Here is a 27,811-nt window from a genome sequence, read left to right as displayed (position 1 = left end):
CATTCTAAATAAATAACTTATATAACACATGCAGGCATGTGTGTATTAATTTGTGGCGTTGTTTTTAATGTAACGGAGGCAAGCTCTCAATCTTGGACTTCTGTTCTTTATTGTTACATAGTTTTTAATTGCTTTTGGCAAGAGTTTCACCTCGCTTTCCATGCTACCTATATCACATTTCGTAACATTCTGCAAGTGGCTTTAATTTGATGAAATCCTCACACTTTAAGGCAACTGACACCCACGATAACATATTTATTTCCTCAACAGCTTTTTTTAAGCTTTCTAGTTATTATTTCAAGTACTGGCCACTTTTCTTTTCTTTTTAAGCACCAATATTTCTGAAGTCTTCTTTACCTAAAAGGGACTGTCCCTAAACTAAAACCTCTTTAATCACAATGTGTTCCTGAGGTTTTATAGACAGCTTTTGTCTTTTATGTTCTGTGTGAACATCAACCCATTGCCTTAAAAAAAGCTATGGTAATGACTTCACTCCATAGCTCGCCAATATTCCTTCTAAATCTCTTACAACCTGAAATGCCATATTTAAGGCTGACAGTGCATGAGAATCCCACTGTTCGTCATGAAAGGGGGCAAATCTTTGCAGGAGTGCCAACCAGAGGTGCCAGCTTCTTGAGAGGATTAGGGGGCCCGATGTGATATCACGTTATGTTGTGTGACATCCTTTGAATATTGGAGGGGCCTACCGCCTTCAAAAAAATCTTTTTTGGGGGGTGGGGGAACTGCCACAGACCCTAGGAGTCAGCACCTATGGTGCCAACTCTATGCTCATAAAAGTTTGGCAGCATGCTCAACATGTCTGCCTGCCTTTCTGCATTTCGACTTCCCAGAACTTATTGAACTGAAAAACCTTTGGACTGAATTTCTCTGACTGACCACGCTACCTGACACTTTTGTGATCTGATTTTCATGCTGCAGGAACTCTGCATCCTCTGGCACCCCTTCTTTTCCAGTTGCAGAAAACAGTACCAACAAACACACACACACACACACACACACACACACACACACACATATATATTGTACCATAAAGAATGTCACAGGAAAATAAAGCTTCATGGAAAAGAGTGAACTGTTTACATGTCTCCTATATTTGACCATTGAATCCCATCTTTGGTTCCAGGATGCAGGGGGATGCAAAATGTTCCCCATTCAGACTGTCATCTTCCATGAATTGGAAGGGAGTAGAAATGGTAACAGTGGGGGAGCTGGCATATTCATCCCTGCAGCTCCCTTTCACGTGTTTACTGTCTTCAGATAATAATACCCGAAAAGGGTTGATATTTACCTGAGTTTGATACTCTTGCTAATTTTCTATGGAACCTCTGGATTCCCTGGAATACAGTCTAAAAACCACTGCTTGAAAACTCAACTGTATTCAGTGTTAATTGTTAGCAAATCTCCTTTATATCAAAAGTTAATCAACGGTTGGGGTTTTTCTGGTTGAAAAGTGATTGTAGATTTCTTGCCATGGTGATTTTATATACACAGTATATCTCATTTCAATCTTTCAAAATGAAAACTCCAGCTATGAGTTCTATTGACTTGTTTGGATCTTTTGGTGGTTGATAAAAATCGACATGTTTTGAGCACTCTTCAGCATTATTCCTCTTGAGTGCCTTATTTGTTATTTGAGTTTCTCTGGCCAACGTGTGGCATATCCTTTAGTTATCCACAAGTCTTCATTACAAATTATACATCAGGGAGTTAATATATCTGATTGAAGCCATAGAGGTTGTAGTAAACTTTTATGATTCTAGAAATTGTCACAAAGTGGAGGTCTATTTCATAATAAACGGCTTTGGTGCAGATGGGAGAGAAATTCGGCTGAGTTTGCATTTAAAGGGAAACCTAACTATTTCACACTTTCAAAAACACATGTGAACCAAACTTCAACTATCCTTTAAAATTCACTTCTCCATATTTTGTAATGCAGTTCTCTAGCCAAGAAATCTGTCCAAAAGTATATTGTACAGAATCTGCATGAGGTTTGCTTAAGATGCATATATTTATGAAAATAACATACGCAGATGCATCACATTAGGGAAAATGTATATGTTAGGCAAAAGTTGCATACAAAAAAAAATGTATATCAGGAGAAATTGGCACTAAAATCCTGACAAAGTTTCACAAGGACTAGTTTATTTAGATATAAATAAATCACAAAAGTATGTAGAGATTTGGGGAGCTGAGTTTAGGGAATTTGAGGGAGCAATCCTATACACAAGAACCTGTTGAAAATCAAGCTGGTGTAAATTAAGCCCGTGAAAAGTTACTGCAGATCCAAACTCTGTTCAGCAGCAGAGCTACTCCTGGCTGAGCTGGCCTAATGTTGGCAGAGAGAAACCCGGTTTTTAAACTAGTGCTGGAGTTACACCACCCTTTTTTCAGCTTAACTTAAGCTGGGTTGCTAGCCTTACATGACCGCGGTGAACTGGTTTAGGATCCAGCCTCAGTTCATCTTCTCTGGTCCCACCTGACTTACAGAACAGACCTTTTTCAGGGCTTATGCCATCTTAAAATCCACAAGGACTGGTTCAGCCACCTAGGTCCTGGCTGAGCTGGCATAGGGGAGTTATGCTGGTTTATCTCTGGCTGAGAAAATAAGGGAGTTAAGTCAGCATAGCCTGACTGCATTGGGAAACTCCTGGCTCAGCTGGATCCTATTCTATTTATTCCAACAAATCTTGCTGTACAATTGCTCCTTTAGATTGGATAAATAAGAAACTGAGAGAAAACGAAGTGATCTCCCAGAGATCTGGAGAAATGGTGACTAAAGTGATAAATGAGGGTTTTCAATGAATCCATGAGCATATTTTTTATATTTAAAAATATGTGTAGCATAGTATAGTATAGTATAGTATAGTATTATTATTATTATTATTATTATTATTATTATTATTTATTGAATATAGTATGAAAAACGAACCCCAAATGCAGGTATTATGTCTACTCACAATAGTGTGGATATTATATGCTAAAGGTGAGATAGACAACAGAAAATTGACTGAAGTCAAATTGATTGGGAAGGTATTGGAAGAGCTGGAGATAATAAAACTAACTGATAATGAAACTGCAGGAAGAATATAAGGAAGCACTGATTGACTGAGAACCTATTACACTAGACAGCAGCTAGGGATTTCAGCAGGAGGGTTTGCAGACCCTGAGCAAAAATAGTTTTTTTATGCTCTCTGACTTGCTTGCAGGGCACGGGGGGGGGGGTAAACAAGGCCCACTCAGTACACCAGTACACTCTCGCAAGCTAGTGATGTTTGCATGTGAGTGGTTCCAAGGGTGTGGTCTGAGTATTTGGTTTGAGCGCAAAGAAACACCATTTACCTTCCTGCCACAATGGTACCTATTTGTCTACTTGCACTGGTATACTTTCAAACTTCTAGGTTGGCAGAAGCTGGGACAGAGCAATGTGAGTACTCAGGGCTGATTTCCTTCAGAATGGATAGGTTTGATCTTCTTGCAGTCCATGGGACTCTCAAGAGTCTCCTCCAGCACCATAATTCAAAAGCATCAATTCTTTGGCAGTCAGCCTTCTTTATGGTCCAGCTCTCACTTCCATACATCACTACTGGGAAAACCATAGCTTTAACTATACGGACCTTTGTTGGCAAGGTGATGTCTCTGCTTTTTAAGATGCTGTCTAGGTTTGTCATTGCTTTTCCCCCAAGAAGCAGGCTTCTTTTAAACATGCATAAGCTTAAATGTGGGCAAAAAAATATAATATAATATAAATCCCTTAACCTACCCTCCCTGGTGTGAACAGATGTTTTAACTGAGCACTCTTCTAATTTTGCATGTGAACCACTTGTGAGCAGCTGGTGTGTGTTTGTTAAACAGTGATTTGCCTGTGCCTCTTGCCCTGCACAGAAAAAAATAAAATAAAATACTGGAGGTGACAAATAAAGGTGTGAGAGTCCTTGACAGCTATATTGGGTGCCACAATGGAAATCCATGGAGGCTTCATTTAGCCTCTTGCCCACCAGCTGCCTGATCACAATATAGACCATCCTACTAGTCTTAGCTTTCAGTACGCAAGTTGATCATTCTGGGCTATTTGAAGAAGCTGCAAATGAAATTGCTGCTCAGAAGACCTCAATTTGGAATGAACTGGAGTAAGAGGCAGCAAGCAGTGTAAGACAAAGTATGTGGGCTTTTTGAAAGGACAAGTTGATCTACCTTTTGGCAATGATATTTTAAAATTTAATTCTTGAATGGTGACTTCTCAGAAATAGCATTCAAATGTTTCTATTATGAGAATAATCAGTTTTCCTTTACCCAGTCTCAGGTATCTTGGTGTCAAACTCTATGGCCTCTTTGCCCCTCAGAGTTAAAATATATTTATTTCCTCCAAGAAATACTTGAAATGTCTTCTGTTTATCACAAAGGCTTTAGCACACTGTTCACTTTACCCGGCACAATATTGGAATAAACCTCATCACAGGTGTATTATCTGTTTCCCAAATTCAGCATATTGGTTGTAAATGTCCTTTGACCCATGAAGGATTTCTAGCTCTGGCAATTACAGACTCGGGATCATTTCCCAAATTGAATAAATATGTGCAGGGTTGAGAGAGAATGGGGGAATTTATAAATCATAATAGAAATACCAAAATAAGCATTCATCCGGGTGTTGTTTATCTGCTTGGGAGGGGGGAGGGGGGGTTCTGCATATCCGAAGAATAATGGGACTTTGCTGAGAACTGTCTTTGAAGAATAATATGAATGCTCAACTCATTTCGTTCCTCTGCCGAGTTCAGGGGGGAAATGTGCATGGTTATACTTGTTTATGCAAAGCACAAGGAAATAGAGCTACTTTTTCTCTGAAGGACTTTTAAATGATAAGTTATTGCGTAGCTCAGGAATTTACTGTCTTTCTGGTCCACCACAATGACAATCATAGAGCTATCTCACTCACCAGGGAAGCCTTATGGGCTTTTGCGGAGAAAGCAGGTCTCTCTCAACAAACAATCATGTGGAATTTTGGGTGGATAGCTTGTCTAGCCAAGTGCACATATGCATACACAACTGACTTCGACAATCTTTCCACCCCAAAAAAGAAGGGAAAGATTACACTAACTGAGCAAATGCCCATAGGGATGAAAGCACACATCACATGTGACATTTTATGTACAGTGAAGGCAGACTGACTTTCTCACCACATCAATGTGATCCCCTCGGAACTATCCTACGCATGTGTGCCACCTTGTCCTCACAATTTATGAAGCCAGGGCTGCGCAATGTCACCACACTGTGCATACACAGCCCACAGCATGCACATACGACATCCAGGAGTGCACACGCACCACAACATGCTGACAACACTTGCACAGTGTGTGTGACCACATTGCCAGGACTGGGAAGTTACAGTATAGTTATTACACTTTTCAAAATATATGTCCTCAAATGAAGTGTAATGATTAAGTGCTTTATTATTAAATATTTCTAGAGTGACTTTCAGGGTAAAGCCCTCCCATGGATTGCTGATCTTTTGTCTGGAAATCAGCTCATAATGAAAATATTTTGAAGTATGTTAAGTGACTGATTATCCCAATCCATCAACCTCTTTGTTCTCCCAAAGTTACGTATTGAACTTCTATAGACCTCTGGTACATCATTTCCATGCTGTTGGTCAGCTAGCATTGGCCTTGTGAACCAATATTTATCGTAATTCTTTCCTAAGTGCATTTTGCATTTATTTATGCATAAAAATATATTATCATGTTGTTTTTAAGGAATAAACACTACTGTTCCTTGATTATGTTCCCCTCTTTGCATTTTAGTTATTTTTGGATAACATACTTATTGTTAAACAAACTACCGTGAGTTCCACAAAGTAGCATACTGAGATAACAGCATTGCATCTTTCATTTTCTTATACACATGCGTTACAAAAGCAAACTATTCCAATCCAAAACTCTCCCTCTTTTTAATCCCCCCAGGAAATTTTATTTTATTTGACTTTTCCCCCCCAAACAGAGCTATACCCCAAACCTTTTTGTATATTTACAGCAGAAAACCGGCTGTTGAGGGGTTTGAAAAGCACTCTGTTCACATCCGCACTATACATGCAAAGCATATCAATTATACCAATTTAACACACATGGCATCCCCCAAGGAATCATGGAAACTGTGGTTTGTTCAGGATGTGGAGAGTCCCCTATTCTCTCCACAGAGCTACAATTCTTAGAGTGGTTTTAAAATTGGTCCTGTTCCCAATTTTGCCACTTTTCTGTGTGGTATTTATAACATATCAAGTGATCCCATTCAAATGTGCATATTTGCCATCATCCCTTGTTTGTGATAGATGAAATATGTTGGCAAAGTGCCTTCAAACCTAGATTTACGGGTATAGCTGTTGGATCACACAACACCAAATTTGCTCCCACATTTCAGCATGAGCAGAATTTGCTGAACTGGCCCCAAGAGTACTCTACATACATTCCACATCCTTCTCCCTGGTGCTGACAGTGGATCTTCTTTCTGGAGTGGCAAACAAAGATGGATTCCTGGCATTGAGAGCCACACAGAGCAAAGGTTCCATTTCTATAAGGATGGGGTTAAAATTACTTCCAGCATGGAAGAGTCTCTGAGGAACTCCAGAGAAGCCAAGAATGTCTCCCCAAATGCCTCTGTAAGCATCTTAGTACAGGTCAGGTTCACCAACCACACTGTGGGGTTTGCCGGCAGGCCTGAGCAGAAACTGAGCCAACTCTCCCTAGAGCCAGATGGTGAACATCATGGTAAATCGTAAGTGTCACAGTTTTGTCACCAAATTAATCAACACTATCACTGGGATGTTTGTGCTAGCTCTTTCACTCCTGGTGGTTGAACTAGGCTTGTCCTACATCAGAAAAATTTGTGACATGTCCTGGTTTGAGTTGTAAAAATGGCGTCGGGGGAATTTTGACGAATCGGCAAAGTCAGGGAAAATGTGGATGTATGGCATCATGATGGAAAACACACTGGAAACAGCTCCAAAAAGCTTAAAATTACTATTTTGGAGGAAGGTTTTTTGGGGAAGCTCAACAGTTTGGGTTTGTTCCCCCAAAAAATCTCAATTTTGGTTGTTTCCTTAAAAAAAAGACTCAACAATTTTGCGGGTGTCAGGAATTATACTTTTTTCAAATAAGGCAACCCTAGCTGAACTTACCTTATGCTGAAGGAGAAGAATGAGTGTATGAACATCTCAGCAAGAATTTGAGGCAGGAGAAACTCTAGAGTAAGAAGAGAGAGACTACCTTGGGATATTCAGCCCAAAGTGTAGCCTTACAGCTAACCTGTGGTCTTTTAAAGCTGTGTGTGTGTGTGTGTGTGTGTGTGTGTGTGTTTAATGCCCCCCTTGGTTTTAATGAATGTGTGGGGTTATTGTTTGTTTTTTAAGGATGCTTTGAGTTGCGTGCAGCAAGAAAAAGCATCTAATAAATTCAATTAATACTACTAATAAAATAACACACTTTGATAAACATACATGGCTTGGAATGGCGGTGGAGAGAATTCTGTCACCGAAGCAATTCTGAATCTCTCCTGAGTGTAACAGAATTTTGCCGCGTATTATAATACATCTTGATTCACATAATTAATAGTGTAACTGATCAGCATTTGCGAGGTGCTCCTGGTTTATGTGAGCAAAATAAGCAGTAATGCTTCCTCATAATTAACAGCGCGATGGTAACAGAAGCTCCATTTATAACTATTTTCTGGTAATAACATTTTACAAGTGCATATTGTTTCATTATGCAGCATAATAATTGCCTTTACGTACTTAATCAGTTCATTAAAAATCGGGTACCGTGCGTGGATATGTAATAAAGCCACGTCTCAAAAATATTAATGTAAAGCTGCCACTTTAAACAACTTGCTTTCCCCCCTTCAACACACACTTGGTGTGAGTGCTATTATCATGAAAATATATTAGCAGTACACAACACAATTAGTAATATGGAGCTGTTCCTTTAACTATGTGTATTTTGTGTGTGTGCCTGTGCTTTAGTGTCTATTCAAATCTGTTTTGATATGTCTATGCAAGAGCACACTGACTTGCTACTTCATTATTATTTTTTCACAGACTCTTGTCAAGTACACTTAAATCAGCCTAATTGCTCACTGAACATCATTTTTACCCTCATTCATTTTAATGCACTTTTAATGAAGACAGACATTTTATTAAAAAGTAACTCCCTGGAATATATAATGTGACAGTGTATAGGAATTTTGTGGTATAAATGCATAAACATTTGTTAAAATTACAGGAACACTTGTGGGTTTACACGTATTAGTTTGGGTACAAAATATATGAGAAGCATATGAGAAGCATTCTAATGCTAACTACTGGTGCTGAGTTCAGAAGTCACAAAAGTAGGTCTGATTTATCAAGGCATTGCTCCATGGGCTAGGATTGCAGGGAGAAAAAGATGTATGAACCAGAGGTATTTCAGATTGAGTTCTTCAGGCTCTTGTTGTTGTTGTTGGCATCTGTCTGTCTCAAGAGACAATGGAGTGTGCCTCCGGGGTGAAGTCAAACTGCTGTGTTAGCAGTATTCACTTGCCCTCCTCGAGTTGCAAGCCTGGGCAGTGTGTATGGAGGTCCTGGGCTGCCCAGAAAACAAGACCGCCTGCTGTCTTGGCCTCACAGATGTGGTCCAAAGGAAAGCAATATTTTTGGCATGAGCTGGGCTGCAGGAGTTGCTGGAAGGAGGTGGATGTGGTACCAGCCAACCATCTTACAGACTCCACTCTGGATTTGTGTAGGGTTAACTCCTGAACCCTTTCTTCTCCTGAAGATATCCCACAAGGCAGTAGAGATTTAGGATCAGAGTTTTCCTTTTCCTAGATGGGCTACCTTCCCAGGTCAACAAGCCCCATCTGCCCCTCACTTCCCTCTACAGCATGTGCAGAGACCGCCTCCTTGACTGTTGGAGCCACCATTGGTCAGTCCACTGGAACCTGTCTTTGTATGCAGGAGATAGACAAATCCCAAACTGACCAAGGATTTAAGACCCATCAGCTACCCACACCTGGTTTAGCCAACCAGTCAAAGCTGTTCCCAGAGTGTGGCACTGTCACATGCTGACAGTTCTTGAAGCCACAGATAAGAGCAGAGTACTGGATGGAGGGAAAAGGCAGACAAATTACCCTAGAAGGAGCATGGAATGATCCACACCAGAGATACTACCCTCTCCCCTAACATCAAATACACCCCTTTTTTCAGGTTATGTACTGTAATTTTTTCAGGCTATGTACCTTTTTCAGGCTATGACTGTAATTGCCAGTATGCTTCAAAGGGAGAAAAAATGGTGGGAAATCTCTCTCTGAACCAGGTCATCATTACAGATCTCTGAACTGATAGTTTTAATGTACCCGCAAAATATTACAAAATTCAATATGAAACTTTGTTTTTAAAATTCCAGAAATGAAATAATCCAATATGTGGTTGCTGTTGTGCATTATTATTTAAATGTTCGAAGCTGCAGAATATTGTCCTAAATAATGGGGGCAGGGATCCATTGGGACTGGTGGGCTGAAAGGCAAGAAGGTCAACAGTAGGTGAAGCCAGAGCCAATGAGACACAGAGCCAACTAATTCTGGCTTTGCCCTCCTTCTCCTCCCTGTTGAGGTCTACAAAGTCAACACTGAGATCTAAGGAAGAGGAAGGTGATGACCAGCACCAGCACCACCCACTTTGGTTAGGGCTGGCTTAGGGCAGACTGATGTTGTTGGAGCAATGCCCCTATTTACCTATGGACCAGTCTCCTCTGCTCCTAAACTAACATAGGTTTTCTATGGTTTCTCAGATCCTCTTGAAAAATAGAGGTACTCAAGGAGCAAGAGCCCAGAGGAAAAGAAAAAAGCCCTGTTGTTTAAATGAGGAATTGATGGACACTAGCCTAGACCAGATCCATGCATTATATTTGGCTGGGAGCAGCTTTAGGGAACCAGCTAGCAACTATATAATGTCGAATGAGCATCTGTTTGGGATGATACATAGCATATCCTGTGATCACAATGGAATTTGCATTAGACAACCCTTGAAGCCTTCTCAGAGTTTTCTGGGTAGGTTTTGCAGTTCTCTCTCATTGTGCATCCATCTGGTCTAATTAGTTCCTCATCATTCACCATTCAAATCAGAGACCAGCTAGCTATTGTGCCTGGATCCAATCTAATTAGTGCTCATCAAGAGTTATCAAGAGTTTTTCCACATAAGCTACAGCACTAGCATACACTCTATTATTATTTTATAACCATTCATATCATGCAACGTGATCTGACAGAAATTAAGATTCTCTCAAAACATATGGCTGCTGGTGATGGCTATAGGCCACCCTGCCATGTGCCAGTCCCAAAGATATTTTGCTGTTGGTTCACATTATCAGATGAAACACTGGCAACATCATCTGCTTTATGACTTGCTCGGGATGATGTGGACTCTGCTGTATTCCACCCCCCTAGACATACATACATCCTAAGGTCTTTCACAACATGACTCTTAGTATGCCTTGAATGTCAAGCTTTGTTCTTACCCAAACTGACATCTTGTTTCTCAGCAGATTGTTCTCTATGGATATGCAGAGACATCTGCTTTCTCTTCTGTTGGCCTTGCTGAGTCAACACACTAAGCACAAATTGAGGATTCTACTCATGCAATCGAGGAATGAATTCCAGTCAGGGTGTGCCACCAGAGCAAATTTTCTGGAAAGAGTTAGTTCCTTTGAGGATCCACTTAGATCCACTCCTAAAAAGGAACAAGAGCGTTTTCAGAAGTGATTTTGATAATGTATGGGAATACAGTTCATTCATAGTTGAGAAATGGCTATCATCAAAATGCTATTTATTTATATCCTACAGGTAGTCAATGCAGCACCTTCAAGTTGTCTTTGGAGTCCAACTCATACCAGCCCCATCCTGCAGGACAAACATCAAGAAAGCATCATATTGGCTAAACTGTTTGTATTAGGGGGTGCCCTGAATTAGAGGACCTTACGCATTATACCTTACGCTGCCCCTTATATAATGAAGCAAGAGAATGGTTTTTGACACCTATAATGACAAGGTACCCTGGCCAGAATCCTTCTGACATGATTTTTATCTCCTCGCAGACATAGGTAAGTATGTGACCTGGCGTGTAGCACTTTTTGCAACTGCCGCCAGGAAAATTAGAAGAAATTATATAGCCGAGATAGCTATCAACTGTAAAGGAGATGAATTTATTTGACCCCATCTGCACCAAGCTGCATCTTTATCACTAAACCTTGTATATAATTGTCTATTGCATTATTTAACATTACTTTTAATATATTAGTGGCCCCATGGTGATTTTAGCTTATAAATTTTATTGTCTAATGTTTCAACTTGTATATTAAGGAGTTTCTTTAGCTTTGTGCAGATTAGGTCATGTTTTGACACTACAAATGTTTTAAGTTTTTGTATCAAACTAGTATATATTTTATTGAATGACATTGTATACATTGCAGCAGCCTTTAGCTATAAGCAATAAACTTGACTGACTGACTGTTTGACATATTGGCCAAAGGTAAAGGTAAAGGTAAAGGGACCCCTGACCCTTAAATCCGGTCGTGGACGACTCTGGGGCTGCAGCGCACATTTCACTTTAGTGGCCAAGGGAGCCGACGTTTGTCCGCAGACAGCTTCTGGGTCATGTGGCCAGCATGACTAAGTCGCTTCTGGCAAACCAGAGCTGCGCACGGAAATGCCGTTTACCTTCCCACTAGAACGGTACCTATTTATCTACTTGCACTTTGACGTGCTTTTGAACTGCTAGGTTGGCAGGAGCAGGGACCGAGCAATGGGAGCTCACCCTGTCGCGGGGATTTGAACCACCAACCTTCTGATCAGCAAGCCCTAGTGTCAGGGAACTGCCATCGGAAGGAAGGGAGGTGAAAGGGCTCACACAGGTTGAGAGAGACTCAGCAGCTGAAGAGGGAACCAGTAGGGGGAGAGGAGCTGAGCTGAGGGAAAGTGAGCTGGAGGGATGGCTCAGAGACACTTCCAGCGAAAACAGTGGGGAGGTTTCAGGACCTCCTGTAGGGACACCCACTCCTCGCCGGAAACTGTCACGCAGAGAGTCCAGAAGACGTGTTTCCGTTAAGGAGCTTTTATGTTGGAAGCGATTCTGAAAGCAACCACTGTCGGAATCTGCTAGTGACTAGAGGAGCCATGTCTGAGGGGCTCCGTCACAGACAGAGGTTTGTGGACTTGAACAAACTCTGAGGGGATACGATTTTACGCACAAGCAGCTCATCATCCCATCACAGCATTCCGACAGTCTTTGAAAGCAGCTTGTGCAGGAGAAGGCATCATGAGCAACCCAGCCGGAACCGGAGAAGCAGGAGCTGGAGCGGGTCCAAGCCTGGAAGAAAGGTACCGGGTGTTGGAGGTCCAGCTAGCGCTGCAGACGGCGAGGCTTGAGGAGAGGAGGGCTCAGGATGCAGACAAAAAGGGGAAAGCCACCCAGCTCGCCAGAAAGGTACCAGGATTGGTGCAGAAGTTTGGGGGGGAGCCCAAAGACTATCATGGCTTTCGGACAGAGATGCAATATGCCCTCAATCTGCAGTTTGATGAATTCCCTGACGAGGAATCACGAGTGGCTTTCGTGATTGGGCATCTTGAAAAGGGGGCGAGAGACTGGGTTAGACCCCTGATGGCAGCGAATAGTGACGTCCTAAAGGACACGATGAAGTTCTTTCGCGCCATGGATCTGATGTTTTCCAGCGATATTGAACAGGGAGTGGTGCGCAGACAGTTAATGGCTTGCAAACAGGGGAGCCGATCTGTCCGTGAGTACTGGACTGAGTTCACCATGTTGATCCATAAATTGGGGTGGGATCTATCGGCGGAACCCATTCAAATGCTCTTTGAAGAAGGGCTTTCTTCGGCTGTGAAAGACGAACTTTCCCGGGCGCCCAGGGCGGAGTCTATGGACCAGCTGACAAATCAGCGCTGACCATAGGAGCGCGCCAGGAGGCGAGAGCATTGGAGAGGCGGGAAGGAAAGGGGGAACGTTGGAAGGAGTTCCGCATTCCAGACATTCCAGAGCCAACTTTCCCGCCGGCAGAGCCGATGGAAATCGGAACAGCGCGCGCGCGCGCAGTTTCAAAGCCCAGTGAGGGGGGAAAGAAGGAGGGAAAAGGCACCCGGAAATGCTATCTCTGCCAACAGCCAGGTCACTTTGCCAGAGTCTGCCCCCAGAGGAAGGAATGGCAAGGGATGGTAGGAGCTGTGGAGGGAAAAGAGGAAGAAATACCGGAGCAAGTAAAAGCCAACGCCTGGCTGCCACCGTCGGGGCACAGCAGCCAGGCCAAAGAGCAGTGAAAGTGCCCACGCCAGAACCTCCTAAACCCGCCCTAGTGATAGAAGTGGCGCTAGAGCTGCCAAACGGACACCCTCTAAAGATAAAGGCGCTGTTGGACTCAGGCAGCTCCTGCAATTTCATGAGCAAAGAGTTTGCAGCTGAACACCAGATACAGACGATCCCTTTAAGCAACCCCCTGCAGGTGACCACGATCGATGGGAGGGAGCTGTTGGGAGGAGAAGTCAGCTTGCAGACCGTCCCAATGATAATGAAGGTGGCAAGGCACACCGAACTGATAGCGTTTAATGTGGCCACCTTGGGAGGAGCTCCCATTATATTGGGGGTGAGCTGGCTAGCGTTACATGATCCGCTGGTGGGCTGGCATCAGAGAGTGGTTTCTTTTGGTTCAGCACATTGCTTAGAACACTGCAAAGAGGGAAAGGGTTTGGCAGGGGCCCAAGCCACCCTAGCAGGGACTGAAGTAACGGAGAACGTGAAGGTACCACGACAATACGCAGATCTCCGCGACGTCTTCAGCGAAAGGGAAGCTGACCAACTACCCCCGCATAGACCCTTTGACTGTCAAATCAATTTACTCCCTGGGGCACAGCTCCCTGTAGGCAAGCTGTACGCCATGTCAGACAGAGAGATGCAGGAGCTAAGGGAATTCATTGACAAGAACCTGAAGAGAGGGTTCATCAGAGAGTCCAGGGCGGTGGGGGGCAGCCCAGTGTTTTTTGTGGATAAAAAAAACACGGACAAGCCGAGGCTGGTGTGTGACTTCAGGTCCTTAAACGCAGTGTCAGAACCAGTGGCCTTCCCTATGCCCAGGATTGACGACATTTTGACAAGGGTCAGGAAGGGAAAGATTTTTACTAAACTGGACCTAAGGGGGGCTTACAACCTGATACGAATAAGGAAGGGGGATGAATGGAAAACCACCATGTTCACCCCTTTGGGGGCATTTGAATATTTAGTTATGCCCTTCGGCCTACAAGCAGGCTCCGCGTGCTTTCAATCGTTTATGAACCACGTCCTGGGGCCTTTGCTTTACAAGAATTGTGTGGCCTTCTTAGACGACGTGTTGGTGTATTCTGAGGATGAGGAGCAGCATGTGAGAGACGTCAGAGAAGTGTTGAGCAGGCTGCAAGCCAACCAGCTGTGGGTGAAACTGGAGAAGTGTCAGTTTCATACCAAGGAGGTGGAATTCCTGGGGTATCGCCTGTCAGACAAGGGATTGGCCATGGATCCCGGCAAGGTCCAGGCGGTGCTGGAATGGAAAACACCCAAAACAAGGAAGGATGTGCAGAGGTTCCTAGGATTTGGGAACTTCTATCGTAAGTTCATCCGAAACTTTGCCCACCTGACGGCGCCCATTACGGACTGTCTCAGCAGTAAGAAGAAGTTCGTTTGGACTGAGGAGGCGGAGCGAGCATTTGAGGAACTAAAAAGGGCCTTCGCCTCGGAACAACAACTCCTGCATGTGGATTTACAAAAACCGATGAGAGTGGAAACTGACGCATCAGACAGAGCGATTGGGGCGGTGCTTCTGCAGCCAGGGAAGGAGGAGTCAGAGTGGAGACCGTGTGCCTTTTTTTCGCGAAAGCTGAACAAATCCGAGAGGAACTACACGGTGTATGACCGAGAACTACTAGCCATTCATGAGGCGTTCCGGAGATGGAGGCACCTGCTAATTGGCGCACAACATAAGGTGCAAGTGTGCACTGACCACAAGAACCTAGAGTATTGGAGGACGGCACGAGTGCTCAACCAACGGCAAGTGAGATGGGCCCAGGAGTTCTCCAAATTTAACTTTGAGATTTGTTACGTGCCAGGCCCAGAGAACATTAGGGCGGACGCTCTCTCACGCAAACCTGAATATTTGGAGGGGGAGGGAGCACCCGAAGAGAGACATGTCATTCCAGAGGACCGCTGGGTGTGTGGGGCGGCATTGGTGGGACAAAGAGAACTGGTAGAGGAAACAGAGAATGATGAATACGCCCAGAATAAACTCAGAGGTCTTAGGGGTGAGGGAGAGGAACCAGGGGGTTTCGAGGAAAGAAATGGAGCTTTGTATTACAAAGGGGCACTGTATATCCCTGAAGGAGACTTAAGGGGGAGAGTACTCAAGCAGTTGCACGACAGCCCCACGGCGGGGCATTTTGGACAACACAAAACCATGTGGTTGGTCACCAGGGAATTTTGGTGGCCTAAGGTGAGGGAAGATGTACGGGAGTATGTAAGAGGGTGCGAGCAATGCCAGCGAGCCAAAGGGGAGAGGCGGGCGCCGGCGGGGCTATTAGAACCCTTACCAACCCCAGAACGACCTTGGGAGGCAGTGTCGATAGATTTTATGACTGATCTGCCGAAGTCCAAGGGGAAAACAGCCATCATGGTGGTGGTAGACCTACTAACAAAGATGTGCCACTTTGTAGCCTGCTCGCATGCAGTCACGGCGGAAGAGACAGCGAAGTTATTTGTAGAACACATTTTTAGGTTGCACGGAGTGCCATTGAGGGTGGTCTCAGACCGAGGAAAACAATTTACTTCCAGGTTCTGGAGGAAGCTCATGAGCTTACTGCAGGTGGAGGTCAACTTTTCGACTGCCCGGCACCCTGAAACCAACGGGCAGGCGGAAAGAGCAAACGGGGTCCTCCAGCAATACCTGAGGTGTTATGTCAATGACAGAGAGAATGACTGGGTAGAAAAGTTGGCGCTGGCGGAATTTGCCTACAACAATGCCGAGAATGTGTCCACAGGGATGAGCCCCTTCTTGGCTAATTATGGGTGTCATCCCAGGGCTTTCCCAGGGGGAGAAGGGGAGAGATGGAGCGTCCCGGCAGCCGAGCATTTTGTAGAAGAAATGGAAGCAATCCATCGTCAGCTCCAACTCAACTTAGAAAGGGCGAAGGAAGAATACAAGAGGCAGGCAGACAAGAACCGAAGGGAAGGTGAAACCATAAGGGTGGGAGATAGGGTGTGGCTGTCAACCCAAGGGTTGCCGTTCAAAGGAGGTTGTAAGAAATTAAGACCCAGGAGATTGGGTCCCTTTGAGGTCATTCAACAGGTCAACCCAGTGGCTTTCAGGCTCCGGTTACCCAACCACATGAAACTGCACCCAGTATTTCACAGGTCGTTACTGTCACCGTATGAGGGGGGACGAGAAGGGATGGCCACTCGGGGACCGGTCATAGAAGAAAGAGAATGCAGCAGCCATGTGGCAGAAATCCTCGACGCCAGGTGGAAGGGGGATCAGGTGGAGTATTTGGTAGCGTGGGAAGGAGAACCGGAGTCAGAAAACACTTGGGTAATGGCAGAAGATATCAATGACGAGGTATTGATAGAAACGTTCCATCAAAGGTTCCCAAGGAAACCTCAGCCTGTGGAGAGGTTCCGGAGGGAATACTTTGGGACCACCGATGAGGAGGAGGAGTTGGAAGGATTCCCGGACTCGGAAGGGGAAGGGGAGATGGACTCTGAGGAGGAGGAGTACTTCGAGACCAGGAACCGCAACAGGTGGAGAGAAGTGTTCGAGACATCGGAAGATGAAGGAAGTTCATTCCGGGGTTTTGCCTCCTCACCGCCCGTAGAGGAGGGGGCGAGAGGGGGTGAAGGGGGCCCTGGAGGGGAGGTGGATGTCAGGGAACTGCCATCGGAAGGAAGGGAGGTGAAAGGGCTCACACAGGTTGAGAGAGACTCAGCAGCTGAAGAGGGAACCAGTAGGGGGAGAGGAGCTGAGCTGAGGGAAAGTGAGCTGGAGGGATGGCTCAGAGACACTTCCAGCGAAAACAGTGGGGAGGTTTCAGGACCTCCTGTAGGGACACCCACTCCTCGCCGGAAACTGTCACGCAGAGAGTCCAGAAGACGTGTTTCCGTTAAGGAGCTTTTATGTTGGAAGCGATTCCGAAAGCAACCACTGTCGGAATCTGCTAGTGACTAGAGGAGCCATGTCTGAGGGGCTCCGTCACAGACAGAGGTTTGTGGACTTGAACAAACTCTGAGGGGATACGATTTTACGCACAAGCAGCTCATCATCCCATCACACCTAGGCTCTGTGGTATAGATCACAGTGCCACCCGCGTCCCTTATCATATTGGCTACTTCTGCCCTAAAGCAAGGTAGATATTAAATGTAACAGATATAGTGATGTGTCTTTTCCTGTTCCTTTGAGTAGATATGATACAAGAGGTGTGCTGTATCAGTTAACAATAGTTATAAGAGATCACAATGCCAACAATCCAGCAAACTTTAGTCAAATTAAGTCCCGTCACTTTCAATAGGACTGTGGTATAAGACTGACTGGTCTTCATTTACGGGCTCCCAGCTCAACTTTCTGTTTGGTCAGTACCTGCTTGCCTCCAGACCACCAGTCCTGATATTGTACCTGACAGACTGCATGATGGCTACATATCAAACATAAGACACACATGTGTGTGTTTTTAGTTGGCTTCCACTTTAAAACTCACATCAGTGGAAATTCATCAATTTTTGTTGTTCCTCTTAGTGTTCTTAGAGTTGTATATTGAAACTTATTAGCAGTTTTATATCTTCAGCCGTATCAGCAATAAATTATATACTTTTTAAGGGGAAAATGTAAGAGGCATAGCCATAACTGTGAATTGTATGCAGCTGGGAGCATAACCTGTAGATTTACTGCTATTTTGAATTATTCTTTTTGCTTGAAATACTGGAAATGTAAGAGAATGATAATCACACTGGGTTACTACAATCTGCTTGTCAAAGGGTCATTTTAAAATATTTTAACTTGTTGACAGCCTTCTATTTTATGTTGCAGAAGTTACCATAAACAAGTTGATTAACAGCTCTTGGCAACATAACAGATCATCTTTATCCCTCTGCTGAGAATTATGTACCAACATTAAGTCTGGAACTCCATTGGCTCAATTGGTTGTGAATTATTCCCTCTTATGAGCCAGCTAAATCTATCTTATTTTTCTCTGGCAACTTAATACAGTCAGTTAATCAACAAAGATGGAGGTAGGAGGAAAGAAAAACCCATCCCCTAAAAAATGCAATGGGAGATGCAAAATTAAGTGAGATTAATGGCAAAGGCAACAAAAACTTTTTCTTTATTCTAAGTTCCATATAGAAAGAAGCATCATTAATTGGCAATTCCGCCTCTCTCATACTACATAAGGGAGTTTTATCTTCTATCACTGAAACTGTGATTACCCCAGACTTTCAAGTATTCAAACTGAATTCATGCATCTCACACCTTCATGCCATAGTTAAGTAGCTGCCTTATACCAAAATCATGCCTTCTGCCTCAGTATTGTCTGCACTGATTTGCACCATCATTTAGCATCCAGAATCCCATCATTACATTTGTTGCCCTTCCAGACATTGGGGCAAGTTAAACTGAAGCTGGCCCAGATGTGGCCTGCAGCTTGGTTGCCCTGATGATGGAGACACACTAAATCCGAAGGCTGCTATCCCAGCATAGGTCCAGGAGAGACTGAGAGATTTATACTTCTATAGCCAACTCCTTCTCTTCATAGTCATTAGCTGGGTTACAAGGTATACCTAGCCCCATTCTGGCTTCTCCCTCATCTTCAGTAAGCAACTAATGTGGAGGTGTCCAATCAACTAGAAGTGTGCTCCCCTGTTGGCTCTGGATTTCCCAACAAGTCCACCACAACCCCTTCAGAGATGGTTGGGAAGATGTCTTTGAAACTGGGTATCACATCAGCCTCTTCAAAATCTCTCACTGTGATGGGATCTCTCACAGAGTCCCATTGTCTTCTCCTCAGACCTATACAGGGCAACTCATACCAGCTACTTTTCATTGCCAGCCAGCTCAAGGGGTTGTGGGAATGGAGCTACCCTTAGGCCATGATAGATATGTCCTATCTAAGGCTGTCGAGTTAGGCTGTGATGGAGCAGGCAGCTGAAGAAAGAAGTTGAAGAAAGAAAGTTGAAGAAAGTAACTGGTCAAGTTATCACATGGCACAATATTGGGAGCCAGAGTGGAGTCACCAGCTAATATAGAAACAGGAGGTTCTCCCAGCTCTTAGGTTTGGAGGACACCCGTATTGGGAAGTGAAGTTAATGATGACTGTGTGGATTTTCACTGCAGATTTTTGATCAGTATTTTTTTTTGGAAAAACACATTTTGGCCCTTAAGCACAATTGTTGCCTCGTGTGGGAGTGATGTGAAAAAGAAAGGGAGTTGAGGGGAAAACTAGGAGATGTGACTATGGAAACATTGTACTTAAATGATCATGCTGAAGAGAAAAGCACATTAATGTGACATTAGATTTCAAGCAATGCCTCCTCTTTCCAGTATCTCAAAAGGTCTGTCCTTTGTACCATCTAATTATAGAGATATGTATCTACATAATGACAGCCCATTATGAAGTTCCCGCTCAATTAAGATTTGGGTCTAGCTATTCTGTCATAGGTGTAATGTGGTTTCCAGTTCTCTATGGGTCCATCACAGAATGCCCTACTAATTTTAGCATAGCAAGCGCGCATGAAAAGAGTTGATGGTTACTAGTAATTACAGCAAGGCATGGGGGGTACCAATATTTCTTCCATAAGAACTGGGGCTTGGTGATGAATTTTATCCTGTAGGATGTATGTGGCACATCTTATTCATCTTGATGCTGAAGTGACTCAACCGGTGGGGCAGAGTTGCAATGCTAGCAACACGGGGCTCCTGCTATGTGCCTCCTAAGCATCGATCTTCCCTTCTTCCCTCTCTCCTGGTAAAAAGCAGTGATTCCATGCACTGTTGCCACACCCCACTGGACAAACATCTTCTGCCTAGATATCTGCTTTCTGGTTTCGATGTTCAAATGCTATACCTGATGTATGAAAGCCAAGTATGGAGGTCCTGTTTTTTTGCCCTGTGAATTTTTTTCAAGGGGGCTGGGAATTATAGCTCTGTGAAGGATTTCCTAACAACTCTCAGCATTCTTTGGGATAATCCTGTTAAGGTGGTATAAGAGTGCTTTAAATGTATTGTGTCGAAAACCCAGTGCAGAGGAGATCTTTAACTTCAAGGTGGAAATGTCCATTCTTGTGCTTAAGCTCAGTCTCATTTTCTCTCCCCCCCCCCCTTTGCAACAACCCTTCAAGCAGACAGCAAGTATCATTAGCATATTGAGGCAGTTACTTCTGGATTACTGCCACATACAGTGGTACCTCGGGTTATAGACGCTTCAGGTTACAGACAGTTCAGGTTACAGACTCTGCTAACCCAGAAATAGTACCTCAGGTTAAGAACTTTGCTTCAGGATGAGAACAGAAATCGTGCAGCGGTGGTGCAGTGGCAGCGGGAGGCCCCATTAGCTAAAGTGGTACCTCAGGTTAAGAACAGTTTCAGGTTAAGAACGGACCTTCAGAATGAATTACGTTCTTAACCCGAGGTACCACTGTATCTTTTTGCAGTTAATCGTCAACAAACTTTTAAGCTTGCCATTTTACCCTGGCAAACCCATGAAATCTGTTGTCTGCCCAATTTCCTCGGAAAGGTGGTTTTATCTGTTCAAAATGATTCAAAGGCGTATGTTGGGGGGTGCGGAGGAGAGGGGCACTGAAACACAATTTTCCCGTTTGCACATAAATAAGTCCTAACAAATAAATTTGGGTAACAAAATATACATTACAGCAACGCATCCTGTGGTTCATAGGACATTGTATGGAGGTTTGTAACCCGAATATTTTGCTTTCATCACATTTTTAACAGACTGTGAAAGGTCATATTTGCCTATTGATGTATCCTGTCACATGGGAAGAAAATGGTTACTGTCAACATCCCCAGAAGTGTGACTTGAAAGTTATGCATATCCAGTAAGTACATTACATAACTGCCAGCTATATTGCAGTGAGATGGAGAAAGAATTTCCTCCTCATTCTCAATTTCAGCTGTCGTAAAAGAAACAAATTAGTGGATATAAAACCTTGAGGAAAAAAGAATAAAGAATATAGGATATGGACAGCCACACACTTTCTCAGAGAATTGAAGCAGATGAATAATAATAAAAAATAATGCCCAAATGCCCGTGTTTGTTTTATGAGTAAACAACCCTCGCTCCCCGATCCACTCCTACTGGAATGTTTCCAGTAATGCAACAAGCCACATAATTCTGATTCTCGGCAAGGGTAAACCTTTTAGTATAAATAATAAGCAGCGTTAATATGAGAACAGGAGCATGGAGTTCAGTGCCACATAAAGTGGTAGCACTGGCACCATGGCAGTAGAGGGGAATCCTCCTCAGCAACATAAGCTCAGATATTCTAATAAGGTTGGGAGATGACACTGGAAATGGTTTAGCGAAATATGACCTTGGATCCCCAAAGGGCCCTAATGGAATAATCAGGGTACTTTTTTAATTAATTCAATAATATCCAGTTGGATAATATCAAACTTATTTGTTGGGATTTTTAGGGAGTTGAGGGAGGATTTTAATTTTACCTAATGTGGAAAGACTATGACCAAATAATGATGGGTTTTGGATGAGGACTATACCTAGGACGCGGGTGGCACTGTGGTCTAAACCACTGAGCTTCTTGGGCTTGCCAGTCAGAAGGTTGGCGGTTCAAATCCCTGTGACGGAGTGAGCTCCCATTGCTCTTTCCCAGCTTCTGCCAATGTAGCAGTTCGAAAGCACACCAGTGCAAGCAGATAAATAGGTACTGCTGTGGCAGGGAGGTAAACGGCATTTCCATGCAGTCTGGTTTCTGTCACAGTGTTCTGTTGTGCCAGAAACAGCTTAGTCCTGCTGGCCACATGACCTGGAAAGCTGTCTGTGGACAAACTCAGCCTGAAAGTGAGATGAGCGCCACAACCCCATAGTTGCCTTTGACTGGACTTAACCGTCCAGGGATCCTTTACCTTTTATACCTAGGAAACCTTGGTGCTCCCAGTGTTCTAAGGCCAGGTTTAGACATTCATAATAACAAAAGAACCTAAGCCTTCTGGGTCAGGCCACCTAGTCCTATGGGAAGCCTCCAAGCAAGTCCTAGGAGCAGCAGCACTCTTCCCTCCTATGATGTCCAGCCCATGGTCTTCAGAAGCATAATGCCTCCAAAAGTGGAAAAATAGCCCCTGATAGCAGTGCATCATTGATAGTCACCTTTTCCCACCTGGTTCACCACTAACCATTGCAATTCTAGGTTTCCTAAAAGCTCTTCTTTCCCTTTACACCCTAAATGCAGCTACTAGATGCCTGGACAAATGTGTGTCCTGGACCTCTCTTTGTTTTTTTGTTTGTTTTTTGCAGTCAGGCAGTCATCATTTAAATTTCTCACAGTACCCTTGAATGAGGATGTCAGGGGGCAGTCTGAGAAATATAGACGACAGCTGCTCCCTGAAAATTGGAGCTCACCTTGAGATTGGGCATTTTGCTCTTTTTGAATTTTCCTGTTGTGTATATATGTGCATGCCTCCAGATTAGGTCTGAGAGGGGCCAGCCCAGGACATTTGGGCACCTGAGGTGAAACACAAAATGCTGGTTCCCCCATTAAAGATCTACATGAGGAATACAAGCGGGGAATAAAGATGTGCATCAGGAACAAGGGTGTCAGGGGCAAACTTTGGTAATCTTTCATAATATGGTGTCCTGTGGAAGCCCAAAATTTGGTGCCCCCCAAATAGATCTCAATTATGGATCTTCTCAATTTTGTGCCCCCTTGGCTGGATGCTCTGTGCAGGGGAACTGCCTGCACCTCCCCAAATCTGGCACCCAGGGGGTAAGTGAAAATCTACATCAGGAACAGGGGGTGGGTGGGAATCAAAACAACCTTACTTGATTGTTTATCTGGTTATATCAAAGACCATAATAGAAGTAAGGGTTGGTGCAGACCCCAGGAGACCCCAGAGGGCAGCCCCCCATTTCCTCCCAAGGGGTGGGAGGACTAGCAGTGCCTCCTATTTGCTGAGAGGCCACTGGAGTGGTGGCATTGGGTGGGGGTCTGCCAAGGAGACACCAGATCTAATGGGTGCTGCAGCCACTGCTGCTACCATGGAAGCAACAGTGGGAGATGCTTTCTTTGGAGGACAAATCTGCCACCACTGTGGATCTGCCACCTGAGGCAGTCACCTCACCTTGCCTCGTGGGTGGGCCGGCCCCTAGACCTGAGAGATTGCAAGGCAAGTAATTAGATAATCAGATAAGTCACACTCCTGAGCTGCTAACTGTTTAGATGCTGATGAATCAGAGACTTTTGAATTCCAGATGGCTGGAAGGCTCTTATCCACATGGTCAAATGAGTATCAGAACTAGACCTATATCTATTAAGAGTGTAGCATGAGAAATAATCCTGGACTTGCATACAGAAATACTTGGTTAAAGTGCATTTGATGAGGAGGTAATCCTCCAGTATATACATGGACAGGTGAAAACAGCTGGATGGATCTTCTCTCACCCTACATGGTTTTCTCTGCAAAATATTGTGATTGTTTAACCATTTGTTAATTGGTGAATAGATGGTTTAAAGAACCATTGAGGATTTTGTTTCTTCGTTTTCCAAAAAGATACATATAAGCAATTGTTGTAGTACCATTAGAAGCACGTCTGTAACATTATACTCTACTTATAAGCTCAGTGCATTAGTTCATATTTTTGTGGTGTTGTATAGTATGGGTAGAATGTTACAACTTTCATAACATATATCAGCTTAATTAATCTCTAACATTTGGCGGGAGAAATAAAAAGCTCCCATGTCATCAATTGAGTTCAGAGACACTCAGGGCCAGGGCACATAATCAGCAGCCTGGGAGCTATTTGGTTTCAAGATTGCTTCAGCCAAATGAAAGTCATTGCTCTCTATCTATCATGTTGTATTTAAAGAGCAAGTTGCTGAAAATACAATATTGGTAGCATTTGCCTGCGGCTACCGACGTAGCAATCACTTGAGAAATTCCTATGGATCGAGACCCGCTGAGCCAAACACATCCCACCAGTCATGCAGGACAGCTCTACCCCTGTCCTTTTTGGAGGGTGAGGGGTATTGTGGTTTGTTTGTTTGTTGCTGCCCACCCTTATAAGGAGAGTGGGGTGGTTTGAGCATGTGGAAGGCCACAAATTGTGGTTTGTGGGCTGCACTTGCCTTGGTGGATTCTATACTGTAGGCTGATCCACACCATAACTTTAAGTTGCATGGCTTCCCCGAAGAATATTGGGAACTGCAGTTTGTTGAGCGTGCTGGTTATTGTAGCTCCGTAAGGGGTAAACTACAGTTCTTAGGATTCTTTGCGGGAAGCCATGCACTTCAAATGTGCTTTCAATGTACAGTGGGGGTGTGACCTGTGTTGTAAACAGACTCGAGGCAACTACACTTTTCTCCTCTATGCCAGGATGGTAAGCAGGCATTGTGATTCCAAGCACATGAGTTTCTTTGGAAAGGGTCCCTGCCCTTTAGATTCTCGCAAATATATTAGTTGGAAGGAAATGATGGCAAATTGATAAGGTTTTGACTGCTCCCAAACAGAATGGAACTGAGCAAAGGTTAGAGACAATAATGATTACAGGAAGGAAGGGCCCTGACAGAGTACAACGTGAAATGTCACACAACATTTCGTGATATCTTCATTTTAAAGTATGTGTGGTTATTTACCCCCCGTCTTTTTAAAATACGGGCTTAACTATGTGTAATAAGACATACAAAAGTGAAGAGATTAAGTTTTAACGAAAGCTGGCAGCATATACTTATGGCCAAGCAGATAAGATAGAGGTGGGGGGGTATTTACTTTGGGCCTGTGTGCAATAATCATAGAAATGTGAATGAAATCAAAACACTCACATTTGTTTACTAATGTTGAGGCACTGTAGCCTAAGAAATGTCCGGCTGGATCAGGCCACTGGGCTGGAAAACGTACGGAAAATGCCAGTTAACACGATCAAGGGGTCAGAACAACTTTCCTTGCACAGGAAGGTGCAAACATTTGAGGTTTTCATAGAATCACAGAATTGCAGAGTTGGAAGGGACGTTCACGGTCATCTAGTCCAACCCCCTGCAATGTAGGAATCTCAACTAAAGCATCCATGGCCGTCCAACCTCTCCTTAAAAAAAATCCATATCTTCTCTCGGTCTCCTCTTTTCCAGGCTAAACATACCCAGCTCCCTCAACCTTTGTAAATTCCCATTCTTTGTAACCTTGAGAAAATGAAAAATAATAATAATGAGGAATTAGTTGTTGTTTTTATCAGTAACAATGTGTTCCTCAAAGTAGTTGTATGGAATCGACTTATCGCTTGCTACCTAAGGCCCTATCATCACTATATGTTTAAAGCAATGCCATACCACGTTAAACAGTCATGGCTCCCTCTAAATATTTATGGAAACTGTAGTCTCCATAAATGACAACAATAACAATATAATAATAATAATAATAATAATAATAATAATAATAATAATAATAAATTTTATTTATACCCTGCCCTCCCCGGCTAGAGCTGGGCTCAGGGCAGCTAAGACCAGTAAAATTACAGTAAAAACATAAGGGGGGGGGGGGACCAATTTAAAATACAGGTTAAAATGCAATTTAAAATGCAGCCTCATTTTAAAAGTAGCCCATAAATCAAAACCATAAGCGGAGGGAAACATAAGGGTCAGACTGAGTCCAAACCAAAGGCCAGGCGAACAGCTCTGTCTGCAGGCCCTGTGGAAAGATGTCAAGTCCTGCAGGGCCCTGGTCACAGTGTTCCACCAAGGCGGGGCCAGCACTGAAAAGGCACTGGCCAAAGTTGAGACCAATCTAACCACTTTGCGACTTGGGACCTCCAAAATGTTGTCATTTGTGGACCTTAAGGTCCTCCGCGGGGCATACCAGGAGAGGCGGTCCCATAGATACGTGGGTCCTAGGCCGCATAACAGTTGAGAGTTGTTAGGAGTCCCCAATACCCTCACAGAGCTGCAATTCCCAAAGTAGTTTAAGAGTGTGACCAGAAAAGGAATATAGGATGTGGGGTTTTAAAAGGAGGGGGACTTCAAAAGCTGACATAGAGGTCTGCATGGTGATTTCTTTAAGGTGCATGTACAGAGTTGAGCTGAGTGAGAGTCCTGAACATTGCGTGAAAAGAATAAAGGACTCAACAACCCTGTTGTTGTTGTTTAGTCGTTTAGTCATGTCCGACTCTTTGTGACCCCATGGACCAGAGCACGACAGGCACTTCTGTCTTCCACTGCCTCCTGCAGTTTGGTCAAACTCATATGGGTAGCTTCGAGAACACTATCCAACCATCTCGTCCTCTGTCGTCCCCTTCTCCTTATGCCCTCCATCTTTCCCAACATCAGGGTCTTTTCCAGGGAGTCTTCTCTTCTCATGAGGTGGCCAAAGTATTGGAGCCTCAGCTTCAGGATCTGTCCTTCCAGTGAGCACTCAGGGCTGATTTCCTTAAGAATGGATAGGTTTGATCTTCCTGCAGTCCATGGGACTCTCAAGAGTCTCCTCCAGCACCATAATTCAAAAGCATTCTTTGGCGATCAGCCTTCTTTATGGTCCAGGGCCATTAAGAAACAATAAAGGGCCATTGAGAGCCATTGGCAATGCAAGGGAACTGTCCTTCCCCACCCACCCACTTGCCCTGAGGTGTGGTCTGAGTTTTTGGTTTGAGCACAAAGAAACACCATTTACCTTCCTGCCACAATGATGCCTATTTGTCTACTTGCACTGGCATGCTTTCAAACTTCTAGGTTGGCAGAAGCTGGGACAGAGCAATGTGAGCACTCAGGGCTGATTTCCTTCAGAATGGATAGGTTTGATCTTCTTGCAGTCCATGGGACTCTCAAGAGTCTCCTCCAGCACCATAATTCGAAAGCATCAATTCTTCGACGATCAGCCTTCTTTATGGTCCAGCTCTCACTTCCATACATCACTACTGGGAAAACCATAGCTTTAACTATACGGACCTTTGTTGGCAAGGTGATGTCTCTGCTTTTTAAGATGCTCTCTTCTACCAAATTCTACTTCTACCCTCTTCTACCAAGTTCCAAAGCCCTGATTCCTGGAGGATTCTTCCAATCCAAGAGTCAGCCATGTAATCTCCCTTCCCCATCTGAATGTTACTTCTACAGAAAGAAAGAGAAGACGCATTGCCTCCTCTACTGAAATCTGTAAAACTGTCCCTGGCAGCAAACCTACGCGTAGCATTTTCAGAGAAAGGAGCAAAAGGCACAATAAATCAGCAAAGGCAAGACAAGTTGATTACAGCTAATGAAATGCACTAGCATGGTGTTTTGTGGTGAGCGTGTTCATTTCATTTTGGAAGAGTGATGATCAGGTACAGTTGGAAAATTATTAGTCTGCAACAGCACTACTGTTGCTGTTAAAACTAGGCTGTGCTTCTGTCTCATATACAAAACCAATGGGAAAGTGCATGTGTGCCCAGTGTGTGCACAATGGATTTCTAAGAGCTTTATTTTATTTTATTTTCTATGGGAGAGATACTGTTCCAACTGAGTATCACATTCTGTTATGAAGCAGAATGGAGATTGTCAGAC

At 43.9% G+C, this 27,811-nt stretch overlaps 1 long non-coding RNA gene across 6 annotated transcripts in view; it reads left to right on the top strand.

The window, feature by feature from the left end:
• The window catches only part of LOC308482102, a 193,971-nt gene extending 166,465 nt beyond the window's left edge, over positions 1 to 27,506 (top strand). For 3 of the 6 annotated variants that reach the window (XR_013989012.1, XR_013989013.1, XR_013989014.1), the window contains 2 exons: positions 10,879 to 11,135; positions 21,054 to 21,364. This is a non-coding gene — a long non-coding RNA (uncharacterized lncRNA). Of the gene's footprint in view, positions 1 to 10,878; positions 11,136 to 17,666; positions 17,761 to 18,137; positions 18,341 to 21,053; positions 21,365 to 27,385 lie in introns of those variants that run through there. The other 3 variants (XR_013989011.1, XR_013989015.1, XR_013989016.1) reach the window with 3 other exon arrangements.
• Positions 27,507 to 27,811: the final 305 nt, after the last annotated feature.

The sequence above is a fragment of the Podarcis pityusensis genome (genome assembly GCF_964106645.2).
Source record: "Podarcis pityusensis genome assembly, chromosome: 7".
Classification (NCBI taxonomy): domain Eukaryota; kingdom Metazoa; phylum Chordata; class Lepidosauria; order Squamata; family Lacertidae; genus Podarcis; species Podarcis pityusensis.
Note: the sequence above shows the minus strand (reverse complement) of the source record. Positions and strands in the feature narration are given on the sequence as shown.